The sequence below is a fragment of the Ixodes scapularis genome, unplaced genomic scaffold (assembly GCF_016920785.2).
Source record: "Ixodes scapularis isolate PalLabHiFi unplaced genomic scaffold, ASM1692078v2 PGA_scaffold4__175_contigs__length_147842914, whole genome shotgun sequence".
In the NCBI taxonomy this organism is placed as follows: Eukaryota; Metazoa; Arthropoda; class Arachnida; order Ixodida; family Ixodidae; genus Ixodes; species Ixodes scapularis.
Window position 1 is genome coordinate 111,735,509 of NW_024609879.1, and position 17,420 is coordinate 111,752,928.

General features: G+C 51.9%; 1 pseudogene; it reads right to left on the reverse strand.

Moving 5' to 3' along the window:
• Positions 1 to 4,280: 4,280 nt before the first annotated feature.
• On the reverse strand, positions 4,281 to 5,496 carry LOC121837842 (annotated as a pseudogene).
• Between the last annotated feature and the right edge of the window lie 11,924 nt (positions 5,497 to 17,420).

The following is a 17,420-nucleotide window of genomic DNA, read 5'->3' on the forward strand; positions in this document are numbered from 1 at the left end:
ACGGCTAGGCTGCTGGGAACACCGTCGCTTGGTTTGGCCTGGAGACCCCCCCACACGCACACACACACCGCTGGTCCCATGGGTCGTCCTCACTGAGGTCCATCAGTTCGCCCGAGACCTGGGGTGCGCGGCCACCACACACCTCGCAGTAGACTGTGTCGACTTCGGCTTGGCGGCGGCCTCCGGGGCAACGGGGTCCTTGAGCAGTGTGCCTGGCCACCATGAGACTGGCCCCTCCACAGAGTGGTGCACCGGAGAGGGACTGTGGTTGCGACCCAGCTGCGACCGCCCTCCCGGAACGATGCGGGGCTGGAAGTCCAGTGTCACTGAGAACTGCACCCCGGCGTCCTGCGTGGCGTCGCAGACGTCCCACAAGGCTCCCCGAGCTGTGGTTCCTGCCGGGGAATACGCTGCCAGAAGACGAGGAGCTCAGCCCAAGCTGGTGTTTGTCCAAACGGCGACTCCTCCTTTCATCCCTCCCAGAGAGGACCATTCGATGCACACCAAGTTGCGTCTCGAAGCAGCAGCCGCAGGGGCGATGACGCACAAGAAAAAACAAAAAAACAAAAAAAAAAAAAAACATTCAAAGCACTAACAAGAAAAACAAACACTGAGGGTTCCGAGGCACCCTCCCCCCACCCACAAAGAAAAACAATAAAAAAATGCCGGGAACGCCAATTTCGGATCGCTCCCCCCTCTTCTTCCCTTTCCCGGGCCACGCACTCTACGAAGTTCCGATCCCATCGGGTTGCCTCCGGCTACGCGTGTTGTAGCTGTGCCGCGGTGGTCCCAGGAACTCCTGAGATCGTTGGCGCCCGCGAATGCCCCTTTGCGGCCGCTTGACCGGCTCATCCCCTTCCCTGGGGAAAAAGGGTTTCAGTTCGCCGATGTGAACTGTCCCGCGGACGAGATCAGAATTCTGGTCCCTCAGCGTGTATGTCAGTCGAGACTTCTTGGAATCGATGACAAAGGGGCCAACCCACTTGGGGGCCAACGCCGCCGAGAAGAACTTACTCGCATCGCTCTGCACGTGACTTCGCCGCAGAACGGTGTCGCCCACCTTGAACTGCGCATCGCGGTGCGCTTTGTCATAGGTGTTCTTCTGCTCCGCCCGCGCGCGAGCCCTGTTTCCGCGGGCGGCGTCCAGCGCCCGCGACAGTCGCTCTCTTGTGCGCGTCGCGAAGTCCTCGTACGAGGGCACCGCTCTGGCCGCGCTCTGTCGCGGGCGAAGAACCGCATCGGTCGGCGTAGAGAGTTCTCTGCCGAAGTTCAAAAGCGCAGGCGTGAACCCAGTGCTGCGGTTGAGGTTGGACCGCAATGCAAACGAAATCGAATCCAAATGCAGATCCCAGTCCCGCTGCTTTCGAGCATACGCCCCGAGCAGCGGCTTGATGTCGCGGTTCCGCCGCTCGGTCACATTTGCTTGTGGATGGTAACACGAAGTCTTACAATGCTTAATCCCGAGGGCCTGGCAGGTTGCCGCGAAGACTTTCGAGCAAAATATCGAGGCGTTGTCACTCACCAGTCTCTCGGGGAACCCGTAGCGACACCAGACCTCGGACAGCCTGCTCAGGACTCCCTTGGCTGTCACCTTCCGCATTGGAAACATCTCGACGAATCCGGTGAAGTGGCAAGTGACTACCAACACATGTTGATAGCCTCCGCTTGACCGCGGCAGGGGTCCCATCAAGTCGCAGGCCGCGATCTCCCATGGCCGCGTACTCACGATGGGCTCGAACAGGCCGGGTGGTCTGCCGCCCCTGGGCTTGCGCTCTTGGCACACTGCGCAGCTACGGACATAACGGCACAGCTGCCCCTTCATGCCCGGCCAGGTAGCGAAACGGCGCAGCTTATGCCACGACTTCGGTGCACTGCCATGACCGTCCGCATCGTGGTAGTGACGCAGCGCTGCCACTCTGAGATCGCGGGGAATCACGGTCTTGAACGACTCATTTGAATCGCTCTCTTCCGGGAAGTAGCGCAGCAGGACGCCGTCCCCATCGATCAGGTAAGACTCCAGCTCACCTGCTTCAATGTCTGACCCCTGGGCGGTGGCACTTGGCCCTCTCGGTGTTCCGGAGTGCCGGAGCGTCTTTTCGCCCGTCTGGTCAGGATCCATCTCTTGCCTGAGCCGGTCGAAGATAGCGCGACAAAACGAATCGCTCTGCTGTGCTTCGTACAGTTCCGTACGGTTGAACGCCGGTCCCAGTGAGGTAATCGCCTCAGCCAGCTGCGCGACGCCGCCACAGTGGGGAGCGGAGCGAGATGCGGGATTTCCCGTCTCCTGGGGGATGGCCCCGCCTCGGTAGTCTGCTGCCTCGCGCGGTGGGGGATCCACGGGTGCGCGGGAGAGCGCGTCGGCCACCACATTTGTCGTGCCCTTCCGGTACCGAATTCGGTACTCGTACTTCTGCAGTGTCAAGGCCCAGCGCGCCAGTCTTCCGGCGGGTTCCTTGATTCGGGAGAGCCACGCGAGGGCCATATGGTCCGTCTCGATCGTGAATTCCGTCCCCTCGACATAATGATCGAACTTCTTAAGAGCAAAAATGATGGCGAGGCATTCGCGCTCACTCACCGGTTAGTTCTTCTCCGCCGGGTTTAGCGCCCGGCTGGCAAATGCCACCGGGCGGATCTCTCCCTCTGTCTCCTGCAGGAGCACCGCGCCGAGTCCCTGGTCGCTGGCGTCCGTCTGGATCGTGAAGGGCCTATTCAGGTCTGGCAGTTTGAGGGATGCTGTACGCGCCAAGGCCTCGGTCAGCTGGAGGAACGCCTCCTCCTGCGGCGCCTCCCAGCTCCAGGGAGCAGCTTTCCTCAGCAACTGCGTGAGGGGTGCCTGCATGGCGGCGCAGTTCGGGATGTAGGCTCGGTAGTATCCTATCATGCCGAGAAAACGGCGCACTCCCCCGACATCGGTAGGGACTGGGAACTCCAAGATCGCCCGCAACTTGTCCGCGTCGGGGGAAACTTTTCCTCTCTCGATCCGGAATCCCAACAAGCTGATCTCAGAAGCTCCAATTTGAGCTTTAGTCGGGTTTAGTGTGAGGCCGGCGATTCGTAGTTTGCGCAACACGTCCTCGAGGTGACGAAGGTGGTCCTCGAAAGTTTCCGAGTACACAATGATGTCGTCCAGGTACGCGAGCGCGTGCTGCCACTTGGCATCTCCGAGCACTCCGTCGATCAACCGCTGAAATGTCATCGGTGCACCTGTTAATCCGAACGGCATCCGAGTGAACTCGAACAAGCCTCGGTGACACACGAATGCAGTTTTGCTTTCGTCGCCCGGGCTCATCTCCACTTGGAGGTAGCCTTTGCTTGCGTCGAGGGTAGTGAAATACTTCGCCTTCCCCAGATTCGAGATGATTTCTTCGATGCTCGGAAATGGATACGCATCTTTTACGGTCACCGCGTTCAAGCGCCGATAATCGACGCAGAGTCTCGATGTTCCGTTCTTCTTGGGCACCAAAACCACCGGGAATCCCCAGGGTCCTGATGACCGGCGAATGATTCCCGACTTCAGGAGCTCATCGACTGCGGCATCTATCGCTTTTCGCTTCGCCAGGCTCACAGGACGCGGATTGGACTTCCAAGGGCGTGCGTCCCCAGTTTCAATGCGATGTTGCACCTGCTTAGTGCAGCCCGGCTGTTCGGTGAACATTTCGTCAAAGTTGTGCAGCAAAGCCGCCAACCTCTCTCGCTCTGGTCCGGACAGTCCATCGGCATTGGCCAACGGGTGGCCCATCTCGTCGCAGTGCTCGGCGGAGCTCGGAGTTGGGTGACTCATGGGCATGGCGTCGTCGCGGTCGGTTCTTTCCTGTTCTGTCGCTTTTCCCAGCGCTGCCGCCCTGGCCCCCATGGAGCGCTCTCGGAAACTTGAAAGGGGTGCATGTGCCCCCTCTCGGTACCCGCCACTTGCCACGTCAATGATGATGCCAGTGTGGGCCAGGAAATCCCGTCCCAGAATGATGGGCACTGTCAGCCCGGCCAAATGGACGAACCGCTGTCTCTGCGCGCGTTGATTCCAACGTACCACGAGACGCACTGCTCCCCTCGAAGTCGTCGACCCACAAGCCAACTGGAAAGTGGTCTCCCCATGCCTCACCCGAACGGACTTCTGTTGGAGATGCCTGAGGACCTCGTCCCCAATTAGCGACGCACTAGCCCCGCTATCCAGAAGAGCTGCGAACTCCTTTCCCGCCACCGTCAGGGAAATAAATGGGGCCGCGGTGCTTGTCGCTGCTCCGACTCGATACGCCGTCGGCACGCACACGGTCGAAGGGGTGTCGGGGACCCGCTCGTTGGTCTGTTTCGCCGCCGATAACTTTATCGGCGGCCTCCTCCGTTTCCCGGAATCTCCCTTGTGCAGTCGCGCCTATAGTGCCCGATTTCGTGGCACCGAAAGCAGCGGCCTCGCCAACCTGGGATAGGATTCTCCCCAGTGGGACGTCCGATGCGCTCACCCCTTTGTGGCAGCGGGTCGGCGGCAGCCTGCTCCTGGGCTGCGGCGATCCGTGGTGCGCCGGTCGGACGGAATTCCGTCGCGTGGACGGCCGCGCTCCCTCCTCGGCGCGATCCTGGCTCCAAGGCGTCATCCGTGAGCTCCCAGGGATTCCCGCTCGGCTCCCCGCTGGCCTCGGCCATTGCGGCCTCCCCCCGTCGATACCCACGTGGCACCGGCCCCTGCCACGCGCATCGGGGTTCGAGCGTGTCGATTGGTGCTGGGGGAAGGTGGTACCTGCGCTCCGCCAGTATGTCGGCCTGAACCCTGCGCGCCTCCTGTGCGAGCTCACTCAGACTTCCGAATGGGCGCCCACGCAGATACCGCGAGAAGGTGGGATGCGCCTGCCTCACCACCCGCTCGACCTGCTCCTGGTTCGTAGCATTCGGATCGGCGATCTGCAGGAGTTCCTGCATTGCCCGCAAGTACTCTCCGAAGGGCTCAGCGGGAGCCTGCGTTCTCTCCTCCAGTTCCCTGCGCATTCTTGGCAGGTAGTCTGCCGGCAAGAACTCTTGTCGGAAGAGGGCCGTGAACTCGTCGAGTGTTCCGGCTGACTCGCCCACAAGGCGATGCCACCTGGCTGCTGGGCCTACAAGAGCCACCGGCAGAACTCTGCCTAGCGTCTCCTTCTCTGTCAGGCCGGTAGCCTTCCGATATCGCTGGATTTCCAGCAAGAAGTCGGTCGCGCTCAGAGCTCGATCGCTGTGTCCGCTGTACTCCGGCACCGGAATGCGGATGAGGGTTCTTGGCAGCGGCGTTTGCCCCTGCATGCTCTGTAAGGCCTGAGCGAACGCCGCAACCAACGCCGCGGACTCACGGGACATCTCCGTGCTTTGCGGCATAGACACCGCTGGCGATACCGTCGGCGTTTCCGGCACTACGGTCATCTCCGCGGCGTTCCCCTCCGTCAATCGCGAGAGCCGTCGCTCTTTTTCCGCTTGTGTCGTCGCGGCGTCCGCCAGAAACATTAAATCTGTTAGCGCGAAATTACCCGCGGCCATCCCGAACACTTGTTTGGACGTGCCCTTTCCACCTTCACAGTGCCGCGGTATAGACCCGCCAACCAGGGGGACCGCCCCGCGTGAACTTTCACGTGGTGTCGTCGACGGACGTTGCGACCGTAATTACGGCTCGCCTGCCCCAACGTTGATGCGCCATTTGTGGGAATTCGCGTACCGCCGCCGATTCGCCGTTTCCCACGTGGTCCGTCAACAACCCGAGTCCAGCCTGGTTCTTTCACGGGAGCGGGATTCCGCTCCCAGTTTATTGGTACAATAAAACACAACACTACAAAACACTCAATATAAACTACAAATACAAGCTACATTACACAATTATTTACAAATGCACGTTCAGGCTAAATCTAAACACAAAGGAGGCCGTTAGGCCTCGCGTCCCGCGATATCCTAGATCCGGTCGCCACCCACTTGCCTGCCAGTGCCTGCGTCTCGGTCGCGTCCGGAGTTCTTAGAGGCCTCTTGCCCCCTGCCCCACCGAGTATATCTCTCGATGGGCGAGGAGGTTTCTCCTCGCCTGCCACGGGGGCGCCTGCAGCGCCCTCCAGTGGCTAGGAGAGAAAGCGGCGCGTCGGGAGCCGAATTCGAGATCCCGATCAACCCCGCGGCAACACGACCATGTGATCGTGTCGCGGCCAAGATTGGCCGAATGGTTTGATGGGCGCCCTCGTGAATTCACGGTGCGCCATACCATCTATCGTGTGGTAAACGAAGCAACTACTGCGCGTGCGCAGTAGGGCAGGGCCAAGTTCAGAACTGTTATTTCCTTTGGTTTCCTTCCTCTCAAAACTCTGACTGACTGAACGTTTATTTTTCTACGTGTTCATCTCGCGCGTGCCGACTTCAAGCAGCAAGAAAGAAATGTACTTAAAACAAACCACGACGAACAAGAACGCTGGATCCCCAAACACCCGAGAAGAGCGACAGCAGCCGCGAATCCCGCTCCGACGAAACTCTCACAATATAGGCCTAGCAGGCACTCCGACTCGGCGCAGCGTTGCTTCGTCGCAAGACCGTCTGCCTACGACCGGCTGGCGTACTGAATGGAATATGCCCGCGCTACCCTTGTGGACCCTTCCGTATTATAGTTTGATCGCTGACCTCAATTTTAGGTTAAGAGGTGAGGTCAATCTCTTCCCCTTGTTTTCCGAGGCAGTGTTGACGAACACTCGTCGAAAAGGGACCCTCGTCGATCCTCTCCTTGTTTTGTGTGATATAGAGCTGAAATAAACGCTGTATGGATTACCTTCGTAGCACGGTATGTACACTTTGTTATTGGTATGCCATTTTTATTCTGACAGACTGCACGTCACTGTCGAGCTGTAACAGTTCGTGGGAGGTATACGTGCAATACCGGTCCAACCTTTCTTTGCCGAGTGTCGCGTCAGTATCGAGTTGCAATTGTAAAAGATCGGTCCCGAAGCGCTTACCAACAGCGCGAATACAGCACTTCATCAAACGCGCGCGTCCGCTCCGAGTGTGAACAGGTATTTACGTGGCTCTTGCTGACAGTTCAAACGTATCTTTTTTAACGTCGGCTCGCTCCTGCATCTCCGAGACCGCGAAAAACGCCGCGGCAAATTGTTCCCATCTGCACTTCCCAACAGGCATACCGGCGTATGGGACTAGTCCCATGCTGTCGCTGTAGCGCAACGTATCTCATTGAATTTCGTTCAGTTGCGATGCGGCGATGAGAGGCGCCGATTCAGAAAATACGTCGGTGACATCGGCGCAGTAAAACCCACCGGCGCACCCCAACTCGCTAACGCTCCCATCTCCTACTGCAGAGAGAACTTCCGGTTCCGGAAACATCGTACGTCACGGCTTGTTTTGCGGTCAAGAAAAAGTCGATATTTCATTAATTTTTTGTGTAGAAGTTAATAAACCGAGACGAAAACGGATGCCTGTTCGGCATTCAGTGAACATTGACGGTTTATTGTAAAAGTTATGTGGAAAAAGTAAAAAAGTCATTTCATGGTCCCTTTAAGTTCGAGCGGTGGCAAGGCGATCGGTCCACGCCTGGTGGAGAGTCATACAAAGAAGTCGACGACACTAAAAGGTAAGACAAAGAAACAGATTTAATAAAGACGAAAAACCTCAGCCGCACAAGGCAAGGACAAAAACTAACTCCTCTGGGCATTTCCTAAACGGGACACAACCGAATGCGTGCGAACACGCTCTCTGCAGCACCGTCAGGCCGCTACGCCATGACGAAATACACCCAACTAAACAATGCTAACAAACAGTTAGTCATAAAACATTTTTAAAAAAAAACGTTCAGCAAAACCGCTCCAGAGAAACAAAGTTCAACGGAACGAAGAAACACACACGAAATAAAAAAAATAAGTCTCAACTGACCAATGCCGAGTCCAGTCCCACGACACTGAAGCCTAGCTGGATGACGGTGTCCAGATGAAGCTCAAATCTGTTCTTCACTCTATTACTCACATCCACGACGGCTGTGGGGAACAGTGGCAGAGCGGAACAAAGTGAAGAATAGATTCGAGCAGCAATGCGCAAGAAGGTAACCGAGACGTCACATGCCTCGAGCCTTATATCGGGAGAGGAGCTTTCGAGGTAGTTACTGCAGTTACTCAAACTTTATCTTTCCCCTTCCCTTTTTCAAAAGAACACGTCAGCCGGCGCTAACTTTTCATCTCGGGAGAAGGCCACTCTTCACAAACGGTTATAGTTGACAAGGAGGCTGACTTCGACCCAACTAGGCTCCGGGCAGAATAAACACAAGTATATTTACCAACACGCTCGTTTTTAATGTCAGTCTCCGGGCTTTGCTGTTTACAAAAGAGATAACCCTTCGGTGCTATCGGATCTCCGCGGAGAAAGATGTTCGCCGCGTCACCGACCCATTCGTACCATTTCACTCCTCGTGAAACAGGGTGCGCTGCTCGCTTTACTGTCAAGGGCCGTCCTGTCTAACTCAACGAGCGCGAAAGGTCGCGGTCATCTGCTGGTTCCAAAAGGGCGGGACGTTCATATAGGCCACTGAAGCCCCTGAATCAATACGAACTCTGCCGATTTCTACATATTAAACATTTACGACGCCTGCTGGTCTGTTTAGAAGAGTTGCTTTTTCTTTTTAACTCCTCCAATGTAGCTTGCCGCGTATAATAAAATTTGAATAATCAATAAATACAACGGAGTGGAACTACTATATTTCATTTTTATGTGGGAACGTTGAAAAAAGGCAAAATATATTTTACCGTTTGTGAAGGCGCGCAATTCGCAAGTCCATTTCGAGTCGTAAAAACACGTTTTTGTACGATATTGACGCTTAAATATAGAACATACAAACAAAATACACACTTTCTCGACTTGCTTTTCGTGTAGGCAACTATCGTATCTACAATTTAAGAAAAAATTAAAAAAATAATAAGAAATGGGTTTTTTGAGAAAATCGATTTCAAAAATGGTACTTTTTGGTTTTCGCATAATATTAACGTAAACGTCCCGCAAAGGATATTTTATACAACCAAGTAATTTTATAATATATATAAAGAGAGTGTTTCGGGCTCTCCGTGAACATAAAAAAATATTAATGTAACCCAAGTAGATCGCCAGTAATTAATTGTCAAAGTTTGTCACCAATTGACCGAGGGGGTGTTTTTGACATTTTTACGGATCAAAAGAAAAAAGCTTAAAATTATTTTATGGTATTGGAGCCTTTTAAATGTGTCCACAGAGTGCTTGAAAAAAAGTTAATATAATGTGGACTGAAAATTCACGTTGGGAGGTTGAGCGAAACATCCGACCCACGACGCATGTAAAAAACACTGCTTTCCGCCGCGGCCTCTTTTAAAATTCGTAAGTCGAGAACAAAAAATCTGACGAACTTGCCATTTGTGGCTACATGCGTTTTTAGAAACGACGCCATAGCATTTATTTGTTTCGGCGAAATTAAAAATTTGACCCTTTTTGCCCGCACGATTTGAGATGAAATCACCCATATATATATATAGAGAGAGAGAGAGAGAGTTCTTTCTCAAATTCTATACCACAGTATATCACAAAATAGACACACCTCAGGAGCTGCGCTCCAATATCGCATTACAGAGAAGCGTAAACGTCTGTCATGTCAGGTCAGCTTGCAACGAGCCCTGTTGGCGCGAGTGCACCCGCTAAATGCTCCTGATAACACCGACATCCATCTTGGCTCCTCGCCATTCGTGTGAATGCTTGAGCCGGGGAGGGAGTCCCTCCGGTAACGCCGATCACTAACGTCACCGATCTCCCTCCCCGGAAAGCAGTCCCCGTGTAAAGGGGCCTGCGTAACCGCGACCATGGTGAGTTCTCACGTGCTTTGCTCCGACGCTCTCATTGTGTCCCGGGAGCCGCAACGTCCACAGCTCGCCAAGTTATCTTGAAGCGGAATATAGTCATGGAGCATATTTCGTGGTACATGAATTGATAATATAATCCAGAAGTTGTACACACAATCAAATCCGAAGCGTCAACCTCAGTGTCAAAGATCAGACTTTTTTTTATATTTTTTTTTTTCTATAGACGCTTTGCAGCAGCTCTGCATGGGCGCCGCCATATCTGACCTTGGGTTTTTGTTCCCTCTTATTCCGTTCGCCTCACTTTATTATTACTATATGAGGCCAGGTTATTGCCATCTTAAACTCTATTGCGTCCTTCTTCCCAGCATTGGCCTTTCTGGAGGCTCGTCAACACCCGTTCCAGTGGCTCGGTACCTCCGTAAGACAAGAGGTTAGCAATGGCTGCTGTGACCTGCCGCGTGTGTAAAGCGTCTAAATGTCGAAACTTTTTTTTTTTTTTCAGCTGCCGAGTGTTTTTGGTATAGATTGCAGCGATACACTTTTCCAACCAGAAGGCAAACAAAGCGATAAGATCCAACATTACTGTGAACAATGAAAAAACAGTTATTATGCAGGCGAGCTGGGGTAAGTTGTACATAATCGCCAACTCCTTCGCGAGTGTTTCGTTTTCAAATTTCAGTCTCAGGTTTCTATCATCATGTATACATTACTGTGAAGTAAGTCGATGCCTCAAGCCCATGAACGCAGTGAAGGGGAAGAATACAAGATTGCTTTCCGTGGCTAGACAACACAAGATAGAAGTAAGAATGAGAAAAATTACTTCTGAAAGCTTTTAAACCTTCGATAATAGGATGAATCAATTTTACCGTCGTAGCAATGTCCGTTCTTGAGCAAAAAGAGTGATCGAGCGCTGGATGAAAACGTTACCAACGAGTGTCGGTTTTCCAGCTCAGAAGAAGATCCAACCTGCAACGGTTTATGGGAAGTTAACGTTGTGAAGATATACCTATCGTGCATTGTTTTGTCGAGTTCCTTCCTACTCATCAGCATTCCGTTCACAAACAAGCCCGCTTTGCCCCCACCAGGTGCGGGCAAAGCTCGTGTGCGCACAAACCAAATTCGGGAGGAGTAAGCGTCTTGCGCATGCGTAGAGCCGACAGCAGCGCCACCGCGGTGGCGTGACGCCAGAGAATTGAGTTAGTCTATACGCTCACTAACAGCTCAGTCCTTGCTTCCTGATTGGTTCTTATCGAATAACCCCACCATCTGATTGGCTGAGAAGCGACAAGGAGATGCATCGTGTCGCACCACGTCCTCCGTATCTTAAGTTGTTTCTGACCATAGTCAGAAGGTTCAGATTAGCCGGAACACGCGGTCGCTGATACCCTCTAAGAAATCCGGTCCGTCTGCTTTACCGCAAAGTAGTCGGGAGAGCCAATCGCTGCAGCTTTCCAAGGGAGTATAGGTCGGCAAATAACGACGCCATAAATATGTTTAGATCTAACAGAAAACCGGCTACACTGTGAACACTATGCAACGTTACTAAAACACTCAGTTGGGAAACTCCCATAGAGACAGCCCTAAAAATATGGCCCCAATCTGTCTCCGAGCACCGAGCTAATGACGAATACAACGCCACCATTTCTCCCGCAGCGGCCACTCGAGAAACTGCACGTGACTTCTATTTTTGGCTTTGACGGAGGTGAACCCCCGGCGGACCCGCCGCGTGGAACTACTGAAGTTAAAATGCACCTAGGTCGGGACGCGCTACCTGAAAGGCCCGCTGAGGCATGGTTTTATAAAAACAATATTAATTGTTCCGCAAAAACTTGCGAACTAAAGATGATAAAAACATCACGCGCCCATCATTTGGTACTAAACTCCAATAAATTTCATACAAAAAGAGTCTTTTCCGTTTGTTTTTACGCAAAAAAACAGGCTTTCAAAAAACTCGAGGTGACCATAGTACAGACAAACGAAAAAGAGTGGCGCTGTTGTCGCATTTAGCTCGGTCTCGGTGGACGCCAGCGGCCCAGGTTTCGACGGCGAGTTTCCCAACTGAGTGTTTTAGTAACGTTGACACTATGCGGAGGGCAAGTCGTCTGCTTTTTGCGAAGGAGTTGCGGTGACATCATAACGACGCCGAGCTCCGATTGGCTTTGATTGAAAGGATAGCGGGTAGACCTGAACGCTGGATGCCACAAGGACTTTTTTTTCTTTCAATCAGCCAATAAGAGCTCGGTGTTCTGACATCATCGCAAGCCGACTGCAAGAAGCAGACGAACTTGCGCTCCGCATAGGCATTACCCGTGTCGCTATCGAGTAAAAATAAAATTGATTTTGGCTCTTTCGACACAGCGAGAGCGGTTTCTTTGCATAGGGAAACACTGGTTCGGGACTGCAATCATATTTACTTTTGTTTTTGTTTTTGGTGTCCTTTAATCGGTTCCATCTCGAACACGGTCCCTATTGTTCGAGAGAAGGATCTTTGGCTGAGACCACGAGCACCAGGGTCTTCTCGGAAGGGCTCTCCAAAGCCTATATGCACGCAGCGTGTGCCTTTCTTGGAGAGACAAGGCGGATTCTCCCATCTCAGAACACTTCCGTTGGCAAAGCGCTCTTTCAGAGAGTAATATATACACTACTTCGTGGAAGTCGGCCATTCAATTCGTACCAAGGCCTGCTCGATGTGAGTCGATGCTGGAGATCTGTTCAAAGAACCAGCATCCCCGCACAACGAGTGTGTTCTTTGTTCCTGGCTCCGGGTTACCGTCGGGTATTTGTGCGAGCAAGGCGGCCGAGTTCGGAATGTTTCTTGGAAATGGGATTTCTGGTCGCATTGTCCGTTCACCCTTAATTTGAGCCGCAGTCATGCTGCTTCTCAGACGTTCATAAAAAAGACCCGCAGAGTTAATCCTCCGCGGACATAATGACATCCGCGGACACGCCTCAGATGTCTGTAAACTGCCTCTCGTATAAAGTATAGGGAGTATTCACTGGCGGCCATAGCTGTGTGGGCGAATGCTAAGCGCGTGTTGACGGCGAGCTTCCACAGTTCTTTTGCAACGTGCATTCCGCACCGTCAAGAGTGCCGGTCTTAGCAGCCTATTGATGTGAGCTCGTTCTGAGCATGCGCTCTAAACAGCACCCACAAATATGGCGTCCAGTGAATACTCCCTGTTAATTAGCAGTGTGAATGCTGCTTTAAGCTGACGGTGCGGTAGAAGCTACGTCCCTCCTGTACCGGTCGTATACACTTTCATCTTTCGCCACGTGATAACGCTCCCACTCATAACCAAAGACCAAAAACGAACGACGAAAACAAAATGCAATTTTCCTAGGCGGGAATAGACCGATCTCAGTAAGCGTTCGGCGCATGCGTGACACCGCCATAACTTTAGTTCACAGGTGGCAGACAGCCGTGCATGCTAGGGCTCGTGCCGTTTCCTGCTCTACTCCCGCAGAGCTCAAGCGGGGTTGTTGCACGTGCAGAAAGACTAAAGTTCCCTCGATGCACTGCGGCAGCGGTGGCGTAGTCAAACTGGCTAGTGAGATCGGTCTAAAACTCAGGTGTGTCCTCATATATATGTATTTTTTTTCTTCTTCTTTACTTTTTCGGAAAGGACATGACTTTTCAATAGAAACAAAGACTCATATCCTTCAGTCGAATGTTATTCGCTCGTGAAGTTCTGGACGGTGCAACAAGGAGTCCCTGCACTGTTCCGAAACTCGTGAGCGAATAGCTTTTTTTTCTTTTTACCGTACCCTTGTTGTTCTTTTGTTTTTTTGTTTTTTTTCTATATTAGCCGATTGAGCTTAAGACAGAGCGCAGTGGCCGCTACCGGCCATTTCACCAAATCCTGCGCGGTGAGTGTATCACATGACTCTATGTGACCCGCCTGTCACTTCGGCTCTTCTGAAGGCCACCCACGCGATATTGGATCGGCTTGGATTTGTTGTAGCGTCCTCTGAGGCTCAGAGTAAGGTGAAACGAAGTATAGCCTAATACCGAAATTACATATTCGAGAAGGCGCGACTCTGAGACAACAACCATACTTGTAAAAAGAAAACCAAAAAAAAAAAAATAAAGACATCAGTTTACATTTTCGACGTAGCGTTCGTTCAATAACACCGAAACGAAGTCCAGAGGCGGGTGTCGTGTCCACCTGTCCCCAAGTGAATTTACCAGAGCAACACGCGAATGAAACGAAACAAAACAAAAATAGAACAAACGGTTCCAGTCAAAGCGCCCCAAGAAGATCCCAGCTGCAAACTTGATTACTCCGCGCTCGCGCTCCTCCGAGATACACGCATATTCACTCCAGGTTCGAGGAACCAAATAAAAGTCGATAAATCGGACAAAAGGTCGAAATAACCAGCCAGTCAATCTTTGTGACTACTCCGATCCAGTTCAGGCCGACAAGTGGGTTGAGACTACGAGTCTGTAACGCACCAATCAAACGTCAAGCTTCACACCGCATGGCCCTAGTCTATAGCCAATCACAGAAGAGCATGGCGAAGGCCGCCTTCCACTGCAAGCTTACTACCGATAAAATGGTGTGGTATCCGAAGCCTTTCTGAAGACCAAAGCAAACAAAAGCGAGTAGGTAGCGAAAGATATGACCTGTTTACCGGCTTGGAGTCTCCGATACACCGATAAAACGTCAAGCCTCGCACCACGTGACCCATTCTCTAGCCAATCACTGACGTGCATCGCAAAGCCCGCATTATAGCCTGCTGTCAGCTCACGACCGAGCGAACCGCGTGGTGTCCGAACCTTCTTCCGAAGCCCAACGCAGATGTAAGCAAATAGGATAGCGAAATATATGACCTGTTTACGTGTTCGGAGGCAAAACGGTACAGGGAAGGGTGAGCTTCCCATGTGTCATTTGTTTTGCCCCTTTCGGATTTATTCTTCTCTAAACGAAGCGAACCTGATGTCGTTTTCGCTCCGGCGCCCCGGAATTTTCTCTCACTCCAACCCCCCCTCCCCTTCCCCCTTCCCCCCCCCCCCCCCCCCCTTCCCCCACGTCTCGTCGGGATCAAATTTCCGAACCCTATTTTCTCCCATTTCCGCGGAGGCTCCGAACGGTGGCGCTGCGTTCGCGAGGGAAATAAAAGGGGGGAAGTTTAGGGACGGCACAAGGCGAAGTCTGGCACGCTGCAAACCATCCGAGGCAGATATTTTTGTTTCTTTTTTTCTCGGCGCGCAAACAAAAATAATAAAGCTGCCCCAGTGCCTCAATTACTTTTGTAGCTCGGGAGCGTTTGCAGGCGAACGCTTCGTGGGGTGAAGAAAATTGGGAGTGTGAGGACAATGGCAACAACAACGGCAGCCAAATGAAATCGGATGAAGGTTACGCACGTGCCGCCCGAGGGTCGAATCTCGTTCAAGGCTACGGTTTCCGGACACTAGGTTGGAGATTTTTTCGGAAATGGAGGATTCGATTTCGTGGGCAGTTCCAAGGATTGCGCGACTTGTTCGTGCCTCGTGGCAAAGTTCGGCGCGCCGCGTGTATGCCCTAAAGCCGCCGTCACAGTGCTCGTGCATCGATCGTTCAAAATACACGATCTTCGATGCAGGCATGACAGAATTCTCTGCGAGCTTCAGCTTAAGACAAGACGCAGCATACGCTACAAGCTAATGGGACAAATCAAGCTGCGTCAAAAGCGCAAGTCGCTAGGCCTTTTCCTCTTTATGATTGGTTTACCGATGATACAACACGTACAGAAACATGACGAACAACATGATGGTGAGCTTTTGATGCTCTCTAATGCGTCCCATCAGCTCGTAGCGTTGGCTAGAGCACGGGTTTTGTTTTGGGGGGGTTTTGTTTTAAATGGTGTTGCCCTTACCAATCCAAGTCTGTCGTCCTCACTGTCATCGGTTGCAACCTAAGGATATGCTGAAGAAGCTTTCCCAAAAAGTATCATGCCAGAAAACAAAAACATGACATAGTCATTCAGGCGCTTTTCTAATTTCCTCTGTTGAGAAAATGTCAATACATCTTCGAAAAGACAACTTGATTTGCAGCTTATAAGACGATTCATAATCATTGCTAATATATTCTAAAACATATGGTACAAAATGGCACCAAACAAAAATTATGCCAAATAAAATCCCGGACAAAAGGTTTATGGACGGTCTGAATCCTCTTTAGTGTTGTGATACTCCGAGTGTAGGTAATCAGAGGGAGGGCGGGAGGGAGCAACAAGTTAACGGTCCTGGTGCTAAATGTGTTCACTGCTTTATGCACCGCATTTAAAGTATGACCTAGCGTAATTTCTCTAAATAAAGGCGGGTTGGCAGCAACAGTAAAATAAGCAGAACGGTGACCGCATAGGGAAAAGCAAATTAGACGTTCTCATTTAGACTTCTCGGCCGCGTGCATGGCCGAGAAGGAACGCTACTGCATACGTTGAGAAGATTCACGTTTACTCTTACCCCCAAATGTTCGACGCTCAAACATTCTATATTTCGTCTCACCCTACGATGGACTAAAGGCAGAAGCTACGGACCGCCAGATCCAATCACGAGCCACTTACAAGTTGCGTGGTATTTCGCTTCGATGCACGTATCGGCGCCCGCGTCTCAAATCACCAATGGGGAGGGGCGGACGGTAGTTCAGATTGGATAGAACTGAGTGACTCAACAATTTTACATTGCAAAGAAAGCTATGTCATACAGGCTCTTTGCAGTGTCGAAGCTATAAAAATGATGCAGCGCTTTTGGACTCGGAGGATCATTCGTCCAGCCCTAACCAATGCTAAGCGTGTCATATCTTAGCTTGCAACGAGATTGGACCTTGCGGCCCTTGGCTTTGGCCTTTAGTCTATCGTAGGATGAGACGAAGTTAGGCAGAATGTTTGAGATACCAAGGGCCCTAAACTCGTCAAACTCAAATTTAGAGCCCAAAGTTTGTGGAGCGGGCCGATTGGACGCCGGCGACAAAAGCGCGAAGTCATCGTCGTAATAGTCAAATCAGTGCGCTCTGTGAACTTTGGTTGCAACTTTGTCTTTGACGAGTTAACAAATAAGGATGCCACCGTAGCCTTTCCGAGTTAGTCTCCCCCTAGCTTGACGCTCTAATGTTCGAGATAACGAGGGTAATGGACCTGGATGGATGGATGGATGGATGAATCCGGCTGAGCCCTTTGGATCGGGCGGTAGCTTACGCCACCTAGCCATTTTTCGAGTAACGAGCGCCGTCTGCAGAGTTGTCTGCGAACTACAATAAAAGAGTAGCCCAACATGTCTATGCCCGTCAAAACACATTGGCATCGAGCCGTTGTATCGGTTTTCGGTGCTTTTTATACCCCATACTACCGATACTAAAAAACAAAGCTTCATAATAGACTAAACACGCGCGAAGATAGATGCTGACAATGTTGCTGCCGCCATTTTCACAAGGGGCACCGCGTCCCGGTGTCCTGCAAAAATGGCGACAGCGGGAGTGTACGCATGCGCAGAAGCTTTCTGGGAAAAGGTCCATTGATAAGGAGGCCAGCGTGGCCTTGCAGCCTCACTCGCACTCTGGTGCTAGCCAGCTGTGATGCCGACACTGCGACGCTTGCAGCATGCATTCTCGACGCTCGCTCTATCTTTTGTTT